Here is a 17280-nt window from a genome sequence, read left to right as displayed (position 1 = left end):
ATGAACCTACATGAACCATCCATAGTTTACATTGAGGGTTCGCTCTTGGTGTTACACATTATGGACAAAGGTATAGTGACATACACCCTTCATTATAGAATCATATGTGGTATTTTCATTACCCTAAAAAATTCTCTAACCATCTTCCCCCTTTCCCCCAACATGCATTATTATTAATATTTGCTAACTCTGGCAACCCTAGTGGGAAAAAGACTGGTTACACTGCCTCCTTCCTTTGCAGAAGCTTGTCTGGTTGGGACTAAACCATGAGACCCAGAGCAGACAGCTCAAGGTGGCAGACTGGCTTGGGGTACACATAACTGCATAGGGAGGGCAGAGGATTAAGCAGGGAGAGCTGTAAGGAGCTGACTACATCACGTAATAAAGTTGTAAATTGTTAGAATGGGCTTGGAATGGGGGCAGACACTGAGAAAGAAAAGCACAAAAAGAAATTGAGCATCACTGTAAGAGGCTAAAACTCAGGCAGAAAAGCTCAGTATTGGTTTTTCCATACATTAGTGATAACTATTCTCCTTCATCTTCACAAATCTTTAACAAAGTCTGCTGCAAATATACATTTGCATGTATGTAAACAAAGGAACAGAAAATATTTTATACGTGTACAATAACGCTTGCTTCAATCTTAGGACTTTAACTAGTTCTTCAAGGTCCCAGCCAAATAGCTTTACTATGGACACAGGGCCATCCCAAGTATTTGCAGTAAACACCAGGAGAAGACAGCTCTTCCTTTCCTAGAAGCTAGTAAAGTTCTGCCAAACACATGCTTGTGGCTCTCACTTCAGAAGCATATAAACATCATTTTCTACTCTCTGCCCAGGAGCTGAAGCCAGAGTCTAGTGTTTCAATGGCATTATCAGATAAAAAGTTCCTAAATAACATCACCAAAAGGTCAGCCATATATGCCTGGCCTTTTTTGATCAGGGATCTAAGCCTCCTGGAGTTTCTGTATACCCTCTGGGTCTCTGGGATTCTGTATGCCTGCTGGCTCTCAGAGGTTTCAGGTCCCATCTGCCTGGTTTCTGCCTCTCCTCCAGCCAGACTCAGTTGAAGAGCCTTAGTTGTGCTGCTAAAGTACAATGAGAACGCTCCCTCTGTTCCAGCTGTAAGTCTGAAGGCTGGCCTTAACGCTTTTCCTTTCAGTTTGGAACCCTCCCTCCAAAATCTGGACTCTAAAATGTACTCTCTGAGATAACCTCTTCCGTTCTCCCCCCACCTACACCCTAGCAACTCCCTTCCCCTGTTAGCTCATGTCCTCCTCTCTCACCCTTAGCTCACAGCGTAACTTTTCAACATTTAACTTGTCTCCTGGAACCTGAACATAGACAATCTGGCTCTCTCCTCATTCCATATTTCATTTTTGGTCTTGGAGCTAATAACAATGTGCCTTAGACAAAGTGTCAGAATTGTTCCCTTGCGCCTCCACCAGGGAGTGGATAGAAGAAAAACATCACACACGAGTCACATTAGCTGCTATGACAGACAAACTTGTCAACTTTAGTGGCTGCATGCAATAAAAATGTGTGTCTTGCTCATAACAGAAGGGGGACTGTTGGCTTTTTTCTGCTATATGGTAACTCCAAGACAAGAGTCCTTCTATCCTGTGGCTCTGCCATTTTTTAGGGCTTCAGATTCTCCTGAATTGAGCCGGCAGATAAAGAAAGAGAGGGCAGAGAACATAATATATGCCCACTTTTTAAAATTATTGGGTGGAATCACATTTTCACCTAGGGCAAAGGGCTGGGAAATGTGCTCACTGGTCTGGAAGCCACTATTCACTAACAACTGCACACCATGGAAGTGGGTTACACAAATCTTTGCTAGACAATAAGCTGTCTCTGCCAGAGGCAGTAATCTTCAATTGTCTCAGTCAAAAACACAGCTTCCACCTTAAAAAGAAATAATAATGTATAAAAGTATTAAGATCTCAAGTATGCTGAATAAATTAATGAATAAAAGGCTTATGGAAAAGAAATGGATTCTTCAAAGTGAGTTGACAAGTCTCTGAGTAATTTATATATCTATGGTGCCCCTTCCTCTGTGTATACCATAACAGTACGTAACTGGTTTCTCAATCTCCTGTAGCTAAACAAAAATAATCGAGAGATAAACATGTGTAATGGGTTTTTTATTGCCTATAAGCTAAACACACCTGGTTGAAATATAGTAGATGAGATTTCAGAGAACCTTCTCATTTTTGTTATTTCATATAGAAAAAAAGCATAGAGTTTTACAAACTAAGAATACTTGCTAACAAAATTTATTCATTTAACAAATATTGTTTGAGGGGAAGGGGTGGGAGTTATAGTAGGGGATAGTAGGGGGACCACACCTATGGAGCACATTGTAAGTACAAGTTGGATCTATCATGTGTAGAACACAAATGTCCTAATGGTATAATTGGGTAAATGAGGTGAAAGCTATGTTGATTAGTATGATGTAAGCACTCCAATTTGTACAAATAATCAACACATTGAAAACGGCATAAATCTATTTATGATCTATGTACAAAAGACTTAATATATACAAAAAAATAAAATGAAAAAAACAAAAAACAAATATTGTTTGAATACTTACTATGTCTGGGTATGGTCCTAAGCATGAGAGCTATGAGAGTAATAAGCAGGGTCCCTACTCTCAAGTAGCTTACAGGCCAGTGAAATAAAAAGTGCATGTCAAAGTGGTTTCATTTTTTTTGTAGAGACAGAGTCTCACTTTACTGCCCTCAGTAGAGTGCCATGGCGTCACACGGCTCACAGCAACCTCTAACTCTTGGGCTTACACGATTCTCTTGCCTCAGCCTCCCGAGCAGCTGGGACTACAGGCGCCTGCCACAACGCCCGGCTATTTTTTTATTGCAGTTCTGCTGGGGCTGGGTTTGAACCCACCACCCTTGGTATATGGGGCCGGCACCCTACTCACTGAGCCACAGGTGCTGCCCAGTGGTTCCATTTTTAATATTAGACAGTTCTTAGTTTGTCCTTTGAGAAGAGAGGACTAGATGTCAAGATTTGCTGTGGACGGGCGGCGCCTGTGGCTCAGCGGGTTCGGCGCCGGCCCCATATGCCGAGGGTGGCGGGTTCAAACCCAGCCCTGGCCAAACTGCAACAAAAAAATAGCCGGGCGATGTGGCGGGCGCCTGTAGTCCCAGCTACTTGGGAGGCTGAGTCAAGAGAATCGCCTAAGCCCAAGGATTTGGAGGTTGCTGTGAGCTGTGTGACGCCACGGCACTCTACCGAGGGCGATAAGGTGAGACTCTGTCTCTACAAAAAAAAAAAAAAGGAAAAGAAGAGAAGAAAAAAAAGATTTGCTGTGGACTATTTACAGGAAAAAAAAAAAAACCCTCAGCCAATGCCATATAGATTTTTTGTATTGCTTGAGGGTAGAATCTATGTCTTTGATGATCAGTATTGGTCATATGGTTATGGGACAGATAGCTGCCTACATGATGCACTTTGTGAGCTTATACAAGGCCCTTGATGACAAAGCGTTTACCATTACTAGCTTGAGAGCTAGCACATGGGGCAGGTATTGGGCATTATCATCTTAGCAGTATGAGTCAAACTTTAGAAGAAAGGATGAAGAGAATGGATAAGAGGACTAAACACTGAAATAGAGAGATAGAAGGATACTGTTCTGGGCCAGCCCTGCAACCAGAAGTTAACCTGGACTAATCAAGCCTGAATCAGAAGAGAGGAAAAATTACTACTTTTAAGAGTCATGGCTATTGTAAAACTCTGTTGCTCATAGAATGCATCCAATTCACAGGCATGTCGAGGGGGGAAATCTTAACTATCTTAAGAATGCATTTTGACTCTTTCTCCAAGGTTTTGAAGTTTTGCTATTGATTTTAACAGGAATTTTATACGATTCGGGATAGAAAATTGGCATGAGGGTCCATTAGAATGGCAATGTGCAGGCTTTCCCCAGATTGCCAACTACGTAATGTACTTTTTCTTACTACAGGAACCCACACATTGTTCAGTTTTCTTCAGTTGAGCTCAGATCTTATCAGGATCCTTGTCATGAAGGTCCACTAATGAGAAATAATCGCCCTATTCTTTCATTTGCCCTTGTTGATCTCTGTTATAGCATTTACTGTATTTTATGGTGGATTATTATTTGTGTTATCCTTATTTCTCTTACTAGATGAAAAACTGTTGGCAGGAAATGTGAGGATTAAAGACCTACTCTGGATTTAGATAGATGTGGAAGAGCCCTACCAAAGCTCCTTAACTGTGTGACCTCAAACCAATAATCAACTGCTCTCACCCTCAATGTGTTCTTCCGAGAATGGATATTATAATAAAGGTAAAATATTGATAGGATGGTACTCGACATACAACAATCAATGGAAGTTAACTAGTTTTATTAGATACTTTTCCTTTCTAATTTAATAATTTCAACCTCAGGAAGCCAGTGTTGGTAAGCCATTTTCCTGAGGAGGGCTCCACATTACAGAGGTTACCTAACTTTCTCAAGGTTATGCAGCTGGTTGATAGAAGAACCTGAATTTCAACACAGATTGTATTCTTTCCAGGACAATAGGAAGCTAGTATTGATCCCTAGCTAACTTGTACTGTGACATTTTATTAAGTCCTTTTCTGTATCTTGTTTTCTCCCAGTGAAACAAATAGGCTCTTGTAGGTAAGGATCTTGGCTCAAGCATCCCTGTGTTTATCACAGGAATAGTATTTCCTGAACATTTGATGCTTTGAGACCTGAAAATTGAGAAAAGATACTGTCTTTAATTCTGAGCAATGATTTGTTTATATAAGGACAATTTTACTTTTTAATTTCAGATTAATATGAGGGTATAAAAAAATCCATTTACAGTGTTTGCATTTGCTAGCTAAAGTCCCTGCTGTAGTTATGTCCTATACTCAGGAGGTGTGCCCCCTAGGTGCGAGCCCACCAACCCCTCTCCTGCTTCCCTTCTCCCCACCTCACTTCTTGCCCCCTACCCCTACTTGAATTAAATGGCATTTTTCTCTTGTGTGGGCATGTATTGGTTGGTCTACTGGGTTCATATCAGTATTGAGTACATTGGAAACTTGATTTTCCATTCTTGTGATACTTACTAAAGAGAATGTTCCCCAACTCTATGCAGGTTAATACAAAAAATAAAATCTCCACATGTTTATGGCTGAATAGTATTCCATGGTATACATTACCACATCCATTCATGGCTTGACAGGCACTTAGGTTCTTTCCACATCTTAATAATTGTAAATTGAGTGGGGATAAATAATCTAGTGCAAATGTATAAGGACAATTTTAAAGTTTTTTCATATAAAAATGTTTCACTGATGGAATGCCTGCACCCTCTTCTTCAAAGCTTCTTTCCAGCCCCAATCAGTTAGGTCTTAGCTTCCTATCTTGATTTTTCTCCAGAATCAGGATTATGTACCCCAATATTAACAGAAGCAGGGGTAAAGTATACATTAAAGTGACTTATGTTCTGTATTTTACAATTCTGTGATATTTTCACTTGGAAATCCAGAGCATATTTACTCTTCAATGTTAAAGAATGTTTACCAATTAAAAGATTAAAAAAACATATTCTCTAGAGAGAAAGGCAGCTCTCAGCTCCCAACAGTACCTCTCATATCTTAATACTTAAAATGTAAGAAATGTAAAAGGACCCAGGGAGACAGACAGCTTTCATAATTCAGAATTTCTTCACTTACCCACTCCAGCTTTTCTTTGCTTTGGTGGCTCTCTCTTTCCAGTTATTCTTTAAGTTACGTGTCTTGCATCTCTCCTTGAGATCAAAAGAGAGACTGTGTGTGGGTATAACATCTTTAAGTCAGGGTGGATTTGGGGTGGGAGGGCAAGGTTGTGAGGCAAAGGGAGAGATTCAAATCTGGTCTATGGAAATCTGGCTTGGAAAGGTTCAGTTACTGGCCAGCATCACAGTTTGTGCGTGGAAGCACCAGAACCAGAATGTGTGTGTGTGAGGGGGGGATGGGGGGAGGTGCTTTTTTGTTTGTTTGTTTTTTTACTGCAAGTCTGAGGTTTTGACACAGCTAGCCTGGAGGATTTTATGGTTCAAGTCATTCCAATTTTGTACATGAAAGTTGCTGATACAGGTTTTCTGAGGACATACTTTACCTGCCAGCTGAACAGAAGGTTCTTTGATTCCTCAGAGAACTTGCATCCTTTAGGTAACCAGTTTAGAACAAATGAATTCATTTCTTGTTAATGCTGTTTTGCTCTACATGCCAGTCACACCATACCTGAAAACTGAGTTTTTCTCTAATGGGTGGGTTGGCTGAGGCTGCACCTCTCAGGTGAAGGAAAACCACACGGAGTACTTGACCTGACTTCTCCACCTCCAGCTGTGCTCTCTGGGATCACTCCTCCTCGCATCATCTTGCAGTAAAACAGCAGATAACCTGAATGTGGATGCCTCACTCTAGTCTCTGCTCCAATAGTGACTCCTTGAACTACATAGACCTGTCCAAAATCTTGTTCCTGGTTTCCCTGACATTCTGTGGATAAAAAATTAAAAAGAAAAGAGGCAATACATCTGAAAACCTCTTGGAATAAATACATATATACATAGTTTGCAGTTTAGATTGGTGTATTTTTAGCATCAGTGTATACTCCGTTGGTCAAGCACATTAGTGTTCCATTACTGGAATAATATTGGTGACATGCCAAGTGTCTTCCGATTCGATATCAAAGTGGGAATGATAGCCAACTTGCAAGAGTGAACTAGCATCTGTGGAGCTCCTTATCACTGAGATAACTGATTTTATATTGATATTTTCCAATTTCCTCATTTGCTTTTGCTTTCCTTCCTGAAGAGCATGTTTACTGTTATTTTGGATCAGTTTTTGTGATCCTGGTATTAAGTGAGACAGCTTTGTAAACAAGTTGCAAGCCATTATTAGTTTATCAGTAGAATGATGTCAGGTCCATTGCCAAGATTCATTGATCTGTTTATTATGACCCTAGCCAATACAATATTAGTGGCAATTTTAAAAACCGTCTTAGGGTTTCACTTACAGAAGTCCACTGGTTCATTTATTAACCCGCATTTGAAGACTAACTTGCTGTATAATCTTGCCAGCATTATTATGACAGTTGTTATAATCCACCGCAGCCAGGGACCAATATCCCAATTACATGTTCTATTGTTTCACTTGTGATATGAGAGCAATACAAATTGTTGACGATAATTATGTTGATTTTCAGCCGTTTGCAAATTAGTAAATTAGTGCATTTAGAAATATAAATATGGGGCAGCACCTGTGGCTCAATCGGTAAGGCTCCGGCCCCATATACCGAGGGTGGCGGGATCCTGTAGTCCCAGCTATTCGGGAGGCTGAGGCAAGAGAATTGCTTAAGCCCAGGAGTTGGAGGTTGCTGTGAGCTGTGATGCCACGGCACTTTACCGAGGGCCATAAAGTGAGACTCTGTCTCTACCAAAAAAAAAAAAAAAAAGAAATATAAATATGCCCAAAAGATAATATGTATGTTGGGGCTAGTTAACAAGTATTTATTGAGTGCCTATCGTATGTGTTGTAGACTATAATAGGCACAGTGGTAGGGACATCAGAGATGGTATAAAACAAACAAGGAACATATCTTAGCAGACAATTTGTGCTAAATAAAAATGAAAGTACCTTACTAATTGAGTTACTATTTTCTGGCAACAAATAACCCTGAAACAATGGCATAAAAGAATTTATTATTTCCAACAATTCTATGGGTTGGCTGAGCTGTTTATCAGCTGGTTTCTCCTGGGCTCAGAGGGATGTCCAGCTTGAAAGACACGGGATGGGAAGGGCTTCACTCACATGAATGGCAGTAAGTTCTGGCTGTGGGCTGAGCATTTGCTTCTCTTTGAGGTGGCCTCTCATCCCCTCTTAGGGCAGACCAACTTCCTTACATGTTCTCAGGGCAATGCTCCAAGAGGATGAAAGCGGAAGCTGCAAGGCCTGTTGAGGTCTAGCCTCGCCTCGGGAATTGCATAACATCATGTCTGCCACATTTTACTGATCAAAGCAAAACATAAGCCCAACCCAGGTTCACAGGGTGGGGAAACAGACTGCACCTCTGATGACAGGAGCAGCAAACTCACATTTAAAAGGTGAACACATACCAGGATGGGAATGTCGGCACCAAAATATGGCACCTTTACCTCCTGAACTAAAGAAGCCGCATCAAGGGCTCTCTGACGCCTCATCATCTCCCATCCTCTGTCTCTCCCAAAGTACAGGATAAGGATGTACTCGAAGTTCCCTGATCTATTTAGAAATGAGACCCACCAAAAAGAGACATAAATGACTTTGATCCTCCCCCTGACATTTTATTAACCAGAGAAGATTAAAACTCATATTACAGGCTCAGCACCCGTAGCTCAGCGGCTAGGAGCTGGCAGGTTCGCATCCAGGCCCACCCTGCCAAACAACAATGACAACTACAACAAAAAAAATAGCCGGGTGCTGTGGCAGGCACCTGTAGTCTCAGCTACTTGGGAGGCTGAGACAAGAGAATCGCCTAAGCCCAAGAGTTTGAGGTTGCTGTGAGCTGTGACACCACAGCACTCTACCGAGGGCAACATAGTAAGACTCTGTCTCAAAAAAAAAAAATTTACAGAGGAAACTACTTAAAATTAACACCACATTTAAAACCCTGATGAATCTTGTCCCAGACTATTGTTTATTCTTAGGTACCATTCAGTTTCCAAAAGGAATTATTTACTAATCATCGTCTAAGCATTGGGACCATTTGTTCCCCCTAAAAATCATTTGCTACCCCTCAAAATACGCATTCTTCCCACCTCCCCTTTTCCTATGTAGATGAGTATATAAGCATCCAGACTTCATTGGGTTATTGGGTAATTATTCTCCTGTGATTCCTCTATTCTTATGTACATTAAATATATTTATATGTCTTTTTCTACTATTAATCTAACTATTGTCAGTTTATTTCTAGGGAACTTTCAGAGGGCTGAAAGGAAGTGGTCCTCACAGGTGGAATTTGTGACAAGTTTTGCAAACTACCACGCTTCCTATGTAAAAATTATTTCTTCACAAGAGTTGTTTTTGCACTTCTATTCTATTGCTGTAGATGATAAATATTGGATCAAAACAAAGCTCTCCTCATACCTTATGTTTATACAGGTTCCTTTCCCTATTTTAGGAATTTATCAATTTTAGATATTTATCAATTTTAGGAATTTATCAATTTTAGATATTTAAGTGTTAAAAGACTTGTATCCAGGATTTTACTGTTCAAGTATCTGGCCTAGTATTCAGAAAATAGTGGGCTACCACTTATGCTTTAAAAATTGCCAGAGGGAGATAATTGTAGAGCCCTGAAAACAAAGAAGAACTAATTAACTTTGTGTTTCCCAATGTTAAAGTCTATTTATCTTCAGTTGCTTTTAATTTTTGAGTCTGAAGGCATTGTCTTCTTTAAACTTTTAAAGAATATATTTTAATAAAAACAATAGGTTCTAGAGTAACATTTTATTCTAGAAAATAAGTTATTAATTGTATGGCAAACTCAGATGTGCTCTGTATGTGGAATATATTTACTTATATTATTTTCTGTTATTGAATGCTGTGTACACATTAAAACACTGGGATTTGACTCCCAGATCCTCTGGAAATGTCTCTTCATAATTATGTTGACTTTGCAATTTGTTTATTTAAATTATTTTCAGAATAAGTTATTTTATTCTCATGATTCAAAACTCAAAAGATACAAAAGGTTGTATCCCATCAAAAGTCTCACTCTCAGTGCTGGGAAAACTGGATAGCCACATACAGAAAAATGAAACAGGACCCCTACGTCTTACCACTCAAAAATATTAATTCAAGATAGATAAAAGACTTAAATTTAAGACATGAAACCGTAAGAATTCTAGAAGAGGCTCAGTGCCTGTGGTTCGGTGGCTAGGGCGCCAGCCACATACACTGGAGCTGGAGGGTTTAAATCCAGCCCAGACATGCCAAACAACAATGACAACTACAACCAAAAAAATAGCCGGGTGTTGTGGCGGGCACCTGTAGTCTCAGCTACTTGGGAGGCTGAGGCAAGAGAATCACTTAAGCCCAAGAGTTGGAGGTTGCTGAGAGCTGTAATGCCATGGCACTCTACCAAGGGTGACATACTGAGACTCTGTCCAAAAAAAAAAAAAAAAGAAGAATTCTAGAAGAAAAGAAGAAAAACTCTTCTAGATGTAGGCCTAAGAAAAGAATTTATGACTAAGACCCCAGTGGCAATCATGGCAACAATAAAAATAAGTAAATGGGATTTGATTAAACTAAAAAGCTTCTGTACAGATAAGGAAACAATCAACAGAACAAATAGACAACATAAAAAATGGGCGAAAATATTCACAAGTTATCCATCTGATAAAGGGCTAATATCTAGACTCCACAAAGAAATCAAGCAAATCACAAGGAAGCAAAGAAACAACCCTGTTTAAAAGTGGGCAAAAGATACTTTTTGAAGAGACATTTCTCAAAAGAAGAAAGACAAATGGTCAAAAAACATATCAAAAATGCTCAATATCACTAATCATCAAGGAAATGCAAATTTAAACCACAATGAGATATCACCTTATCCCTGTTAGAATGGCTTGTCCAAAAACAATAGATGTTGTCATGGTTGCAGAGAGAAAAGAACATATACATGCTTTGGTGGGAATGCAAACTTGTTCAACCACTATGAAAAGCAGTATAGAGATTCCACAAAGAACTAAAAGTAGACCTACCATTTGATCCAGGAATCCCACTTTGGGGTATCTACTCAAAGGAAAAGAAGACTTTTCATCAAAAAGATACCTGCGCTTGAATGTTTATTGTAGCACAATTCACAACTGAAAAAATGTGGAATCAACCCAAGTGTCCATCAATTCATGAGTGGATTAACAAAATGGTATATGTATATCATGGAGTACTACTTAGGTATGAAAAAGATAAGTTAACACCTTTTACAACAATCTGTATGGAAATGGAGACCATTCTCATAATGAAGTATCTCAAGAATGGAAAAACAAACACCACATGTATTTCCTATTAAATTGGAACTAATTGACAAGAACACGTGTGTACAGTGGGAAGTAAAACTCAGTGGAAATCGAGTGGGGTTGGAGGAGGAAAGGAAGGGAAGGGCAAAAACCTATCTAATGGGTACAGTGAACACTATTCAGTTGATGGGCACACCTACAGCTGGGACTCAAGCATTTCAAAAGTGATCCATATAACAAAACATTTGTATCCCCTTAATATTTTGAAATTTTAAAAAGGGCCAAAAAATGTACAAAAACCAAAGTTTACCATTAAAAAAAACCTTACTCTCACTCATTCCTCCCTCTCTGACAGTTAGTGTTATCAGTTTCCTGTGCGTTCTTATAGAGATATTTTATCCACACACATGCAAATACATAGAGATATTTCTTGTTTACACAAAAGGTAATATGCTATATATGGTGTTCTTTACCTTGCTTTTTTCCCTTGCTATATCTCACTCCATTTCAGTATTTTGATTTTGATTTTTAAGAGCTACACCGTATTCCATGTACCATAATTTATTTAACCAGTTCCCTATTGAATGGACACTTAGGTTGTTTCTTATCTTTTGCTATTTTAAACAAAGCCACAGTAGATTGCTGTCACTTTCTTCAAAGTATACCTAGAATTTCATAGAAGTTCAAAGTACATATGCATTTGTAATTTTTGATGAATATCACCACATTATCTTCTCTAGTAGCAGAACCAGTTTACACTTCTACCAACAATGCATGAAAGTGCCTGCTCCTAACACCTTTGGGCAGGTAGTATCAATGGGCTTTTACTCATTTTAGAAGTTGTTGTTACAAGTTGCTTTTCTATAATGCCTTAAATTAGAAAGAATACTTTGACATTATTCTGAGTTCCTACAACAGTGGCTTAGGTTTTATTATCATAATTTTCCAAGGATCATGCCACAAATAGGGAACAAAATCAGACGTGAAACCCGAGTCTTTCACCTCTGAATCATAATTTTCAGCAGTCAAATGAAGCAGTTGTAATATTTCTGAGAAATTAACCTTCCCATGTACTAAGTTGCATGGTGCATAGTTTCACATTTTTAAATTATTAAGTACTATGGAACATAGCAGATCTAATCCTAGGCAAGATAGCAAAATCTGACGTTTCCTTGCATTTGCATGCATTCCACTCTGAAAAAAATCAAGAATACAAAGTGCTTCGCTATTTCTTTTTTCTTTTATTTTTATTTTTTTTTTTTTTTGCAGTTTTGGGACAGGGCTGGGTTTGAACCTGCCACCTCTGGCATATGGGACCGGTGCCCTACCCCTTTGAGCCACAGGCGCCACCCACTTCATTATTTCTTGATACTATATCTGAAAGTAACTATAAAGACAGTTTTCAACCCCTTAGCTCTCACCCTGTCTTTACTATATTACACTGCTTGGATTGCCTTTACAGATACCAAACTGGGTGGCTTAAACGAAAGTTATTTATTTCTCATAGTTTTGGAGATAGGGAAGTCCAAGATCAAGACACTGACAGATTTGGTTCTTGGCGAAGGACTTCTTGTTTATGACTGCCTTCTTTCTGTGTCCTCACATGGTAGAGAGAGAGTGGGAGCTTTGGGCATTCATGAATGCCTCCTATAAGGGCATTCATTAATCCTATGATGGGGGTCCCACTCTCATGACGTCCTCTAGTCCTAATTACTCCCAAAAGCCCCATCTCCAAATACCATGACATTGGAGGTTAGGACTTCACATAGGAATCTGGGGAGATGTAATTCAGTCCAAGGCAAACCCTATGATGAATGGGTAAGAATGCAGTTCCCAGGCTTAGCTTTAGATTGTGGATGGTGAAGCAACCCAGACTGGCCCCAGATTTGAATGGGAACCCAAAATTGACTCAACATAGGTCTCCTCTGTTGCCTTCTCTCATTTTTGATATTTTGTATATTCAACCACTGACCACCTGTCTTTGGCCAGGCACTGTTTTCTAGGTGCCAGGAAGAGCACTGAACAACATCAAAGTCCAACATGCACAGAGCTTACATTCTGCTGGGAAAAAATAAATGTCAAATTAACATTTAATGTCAGGGGTAGCAGGTGCTAAGAGGAACAAGCAGGCTGGGTGTCAGAGAAAATGTTACTTTAAAGAGCTTGCTTCACCAGCTACCTCTCCTTTTGTTTACAAGGTTCATAAGCCCTCTTTCACTTGCTTTCTCTTGAACTCTCTCTACTCCATCACTTTCTAATGCATATGGTATTCTTTTTTTTTTTTTTGGCATTTTTGATATTTGAAAGAGCATTTAACATTGAGAAAGCCTCTATTATTTATTGAACTCTTACAATGTGTTATGCTCTGTGCTCAAATGTTTTCTTGGACTTGTTCATTAATCCTCACAACAACCCCATGAGGTAGACTTTATTATTGTTACTAATTTTCAGATGCAGAAACCCACTAGTGCACAACAAAGTTAAGCTCATTGGTCATTTGTCTATCTTTCTTGGAAAAATGTCTATTCAAATTTGTTCACTGACGAATTAATGTGAAATTATGTGAATTATGATCTGAATGTGTCTGAATTATGTGAATTATGATCTGATTTATGTGTTGAAATTTAAGGACCAATGTTATAATATTAAGAAGTAGGGCCTTTAAAGGTGATTAAATCACGACATCAGAGCACTCATAAATGGAATAGTGCCCTGATGAAAGGACTTGAAGAAGTGAGATCACTCTTTTCTGCTAATCCGCCAGATGAGGACACAGCCTTCTCCCTTTCTTTTACTTTGCCCTTCCTTCTCTCTGCTGTGTGAAGATGCAGCAAGGAGCCCCTCCCGAACACCAAATATTGGCACCTTGACTGGAGGCTGTGGACTTCCCAGCCTCCAGAACAATAAAAAATACATTTCTGTTCTTTGTAAAATACCCAGTCAGTGGTATTTTGTTGTAGTAGCACAGAGGGATTAAGACATTGTCCACAATTTAATGATTATTCTGGACCACAACCCACATCCTTGGGTATTTCTTTTTATATTTCCCCTCTAGAATTCATTCAAAGAGATGTATCACTTTATCATAACCTTTGGGTTAATAGAGGCACAGTTATAATTGCTATTCATAATAAGGAGAAATCCTGGTCAATCCTGATGTGCCATCTGGCCTAATTAAAAAAAAAAAGTCGACGCCTGTAGTCCCAGCTACTCGGGAGGCTGAGGCAAGAGAATCGCAGAAGCCCAAGAGTTAGAGGTTGCTGTGAGCTGTGTGACGCCACGGCACTCTACCCGAGGGCGGTACAGTGAGACTCTGTCTCTACAAAAAAAAAAAAAGTTGGGTGGTGCCTGTGGCTCAAAGAAGTAGGGTACTGGCCCCATATGCCGGAGTGGTGGGTTCAAACCCAGCCCCAGCCAAAAACTGCAAAACAAAACAAAACAAAATAAAAAAAGTCAATGATGGTAATTACAAATAATTTTAGAATTTATAGGTAATTTAAATAGTCTGATTCTTAAAATTGGCAGTTGATTAAGATTCTCATTGACCCTTCATTTCTAATTTTCCTCATTTCAATCTACTCTATACATTGCTGCCTGAATAATTTTTAACAGTGTAAATCTCATCATGTCACTCTCTGGCTCAGAAGCTTCGATAACTTCCCATTGCCAACCAAAGTAAATGCAATCTTCTATAATCCAAGATCTTTCCATATGCTGTGGTTTGTATGTGTCCCTCAAAAGTTTGTGTGTTGAAGACTTGGTTGCCATCTTGGTGGTGTTGAGAGGTGAGGGCTTTAGGAGGAGTTTGGGTCATAGAAGCTCTGCACTCAAGAGTAGATTAGAATTGTTATCACTTGAGTGGATTTGTTATCTTAGGAGTTAGGTCCCCTTTTTTTCTCTGACATAGTTACTTCCACCTTCTGCCCTTCAGCCATGGGATAACCTTCTCTAGGTGCTGGTATCATGTTCTTGGCTTTCCAAGCTCCAGAACTGTGAGCCAAATAAACTTCTTTTTATAAATTATCCAGTCTATTGTATCCTGATATAGCAGCATAAAATGTACTGACATCATCTTTTTTTTTTTTTGACACAGACATCAGTGGAATTCACATTTTATAGTGTTACCCCAAATGCAAACATGTATTATGTACATAAGCAAATACACACTCAACAAGAAAACATATCTTTCACAAAAAGTTCACACTGTTACTATATGAAATGCATTCTGATATTCTGAAACACTTCTCCCCCAGAGGAAAAAAAGAAAAGAAAAAAAAAATGTGATGACTCACTAAATAGATGTGCAAACATGACTCTACAGCATGGCCAAATATGGCAAGTTTCTTCAGAGTTTGATAAAACCTACTCCAATGATAGTAAAACCTGGTTGCACATTAGAATCATTAGGAGAACTGAAATCATTAAAAAAGAAAAAAGCCAACATAATCTCAATTTCCACCATCAAAAATCAAAAATTATCATTCATAAAGCCCAGGAAAGACCCCAGAAGACTGTGTTTTTTATTAAATCTCCCCAGTTAATTCTGTTGTGCAGCCAGATTTGGGAACAATTACTCTTACCATGTACTACTTGTCTTTCCCCTATCCCAACCAAATATTTCTTGCGTTGTGTATGTTCATTTTCCTCTACCTGTTGTCTATGCCCTCTGCCTTTCTCAAATACCACTTCCTACTTAGTCTTCCAACCCAAAGAACAGTGTCCTCCCCTTGGGTTTGCCAAGATATTTATCTGGGTTTTGTTGATGGCACTTCTCTCGCCCCAGCTCATTGTGCGCATCTTTCTCATACATGGTATGCAACCACATTATAATTATCCCTCATAAGGGAGAACAAGACCCACTTAAAGTTAGAATTTGAAAAATTTCCTTGAAATAGAAACTTCCATTCTGGGGAAGAGCTAGTAAAAAGAGAGTTTTAGTAACATCGGATTCTATTATTTATTCATTTTTTTTAAACAGAGTCTTACTCTGTTGCCCAGGCTAGAGTGCCATGGCCTTCTTCACAGCAACCTCAGACTCCTAAACTCAAGCAATTCTAATGCTCCAGTCTCAGCCTCCCAAGTAGCTGAGACTACAGGCACCTGCCACAGCCCTGGCTATTTTTTCTATTTTTAGAAGAGATGGGGGGTCTCACTCTTGCTCAGGTTGGGTTCAAACTCTCCTGAGCACAAGAGATCCTCCTACCTTTGCTTCTTAGAGTGCTAGGATTACAGGCGTGAGCCACCATGCCTGGCTGCATTCTGTTATATTTGAATGTGACATTATGGACATGAATGTTAAGACTTTCTATAGATGTAGGGGATATTCACGCAAGCTAGCCTTTGGTTAACTCTTTTCCAACATTCCTTTCATCACAGACCTCTAAAGGAAGAGATTGGCCAGACCTAAATGCCCATAATCAAAATAGGGTGGAATCAAAATTCTCCCCATCTTGTTTGATGTTAGTCTCCCTTAAAAGTTCCTAGTCTCTGTGACTGGGGGCTTCTAGGTCATGTCTGTGAACTTGAAGCAAATCAAACATCCCAAATATTTTATTTTCATCTGATTTGGCTGTGTGTGATCAGAGCACCAGCACACGTTATAGAATTATGTTTTCCATTTTGCATGGGTATAAATTAAAACACAGAGGGGATTTGATTAGCTCAAGATCCCAGAGTGACTAAAATGATGGGAATAAAGCCTTGCTCCCCAGATTCCTGGCCCAGTTCACTCTATACAAAACCACAGGTATGTTGCCTTCTTGCTGATGAGGCCACAGAGCATTCCTTGGAGGGGATACCCACTAGCTCTGGGAGGATGAAGGCACAGGGGGAAGCTTCAGAGAGCAACTCAGAGAATCAGAATAAGGGCCAATGACATCCTAGAAGTTTGAGTGAACATTTTTCAATAAGATTTAGAAAACATGTGGTTAGCAAATACATAACAGGGTTTAGGGATATTTATTTTAAATGTCAAGCCACTTTGCATTTATGGATAATATCTAGTCCTGTATGTTCATCTCTTACTCTGAGTACAATGTAAACAAAATGATAAGACAATATAAAGTTTTTTAAAAAGACAACCATCATTTAAACTCCTAGGAAATGCTAAAATTTAAAATGACACCAATGACAAAATGAAGGTGGTGCTAGTGGTGTCAAATTATATAACTGGGTATCAGAATTAGCAAAGAGTGGAAATTCTGGCCTCCCGGTATATCTCAGAAGAGGGAAAACCACTGGAGATTCCCCCTATATACCCAAGATCACAA

The 17280-nt window shown here is 39.2% G+C and overlaps 1 long non-coding RNA gene across 1 annotated transcript in view; it reads left to right on the top strand.

The window, feature by feature from the left end:
* The first annotated feature begins 2920 nt into the window (after positions 1-2920).
* LOC128591706 (uncharacterized) overlaps positions 2921-17280 on the top strand; it is a 114169-nt gene continuing 99809 nt past the window's right edge. Inside the window, exon 1 of the long non-coding RNA XR_008381635.1 lies at positions 2921-2960. This is a non-coding gene — a long non-coding RNA (uncharacterized LOC128591706). The remainder of the gene's footprint in view (positions 2961-17280) is intronic.

This window comes from Nycticebus coucang, chromosome 8 (assembly GCF_027406575.1).
Source record: "Nycticebus coucang isolate mNycCou1 chromosome 8, mNycCou1.pri, whole genome shotgun sequence".
Taxonomy (NCBI): domain Eukaryota; kingdom Metazoa; phylum Chordata; class Mammalia; order Primates; family Lorisidae; genus Nycticebus; species Nycticebus coucang.
This window is presented reverse-complemented; position numbering and strand designations above follow the sequence as displayed.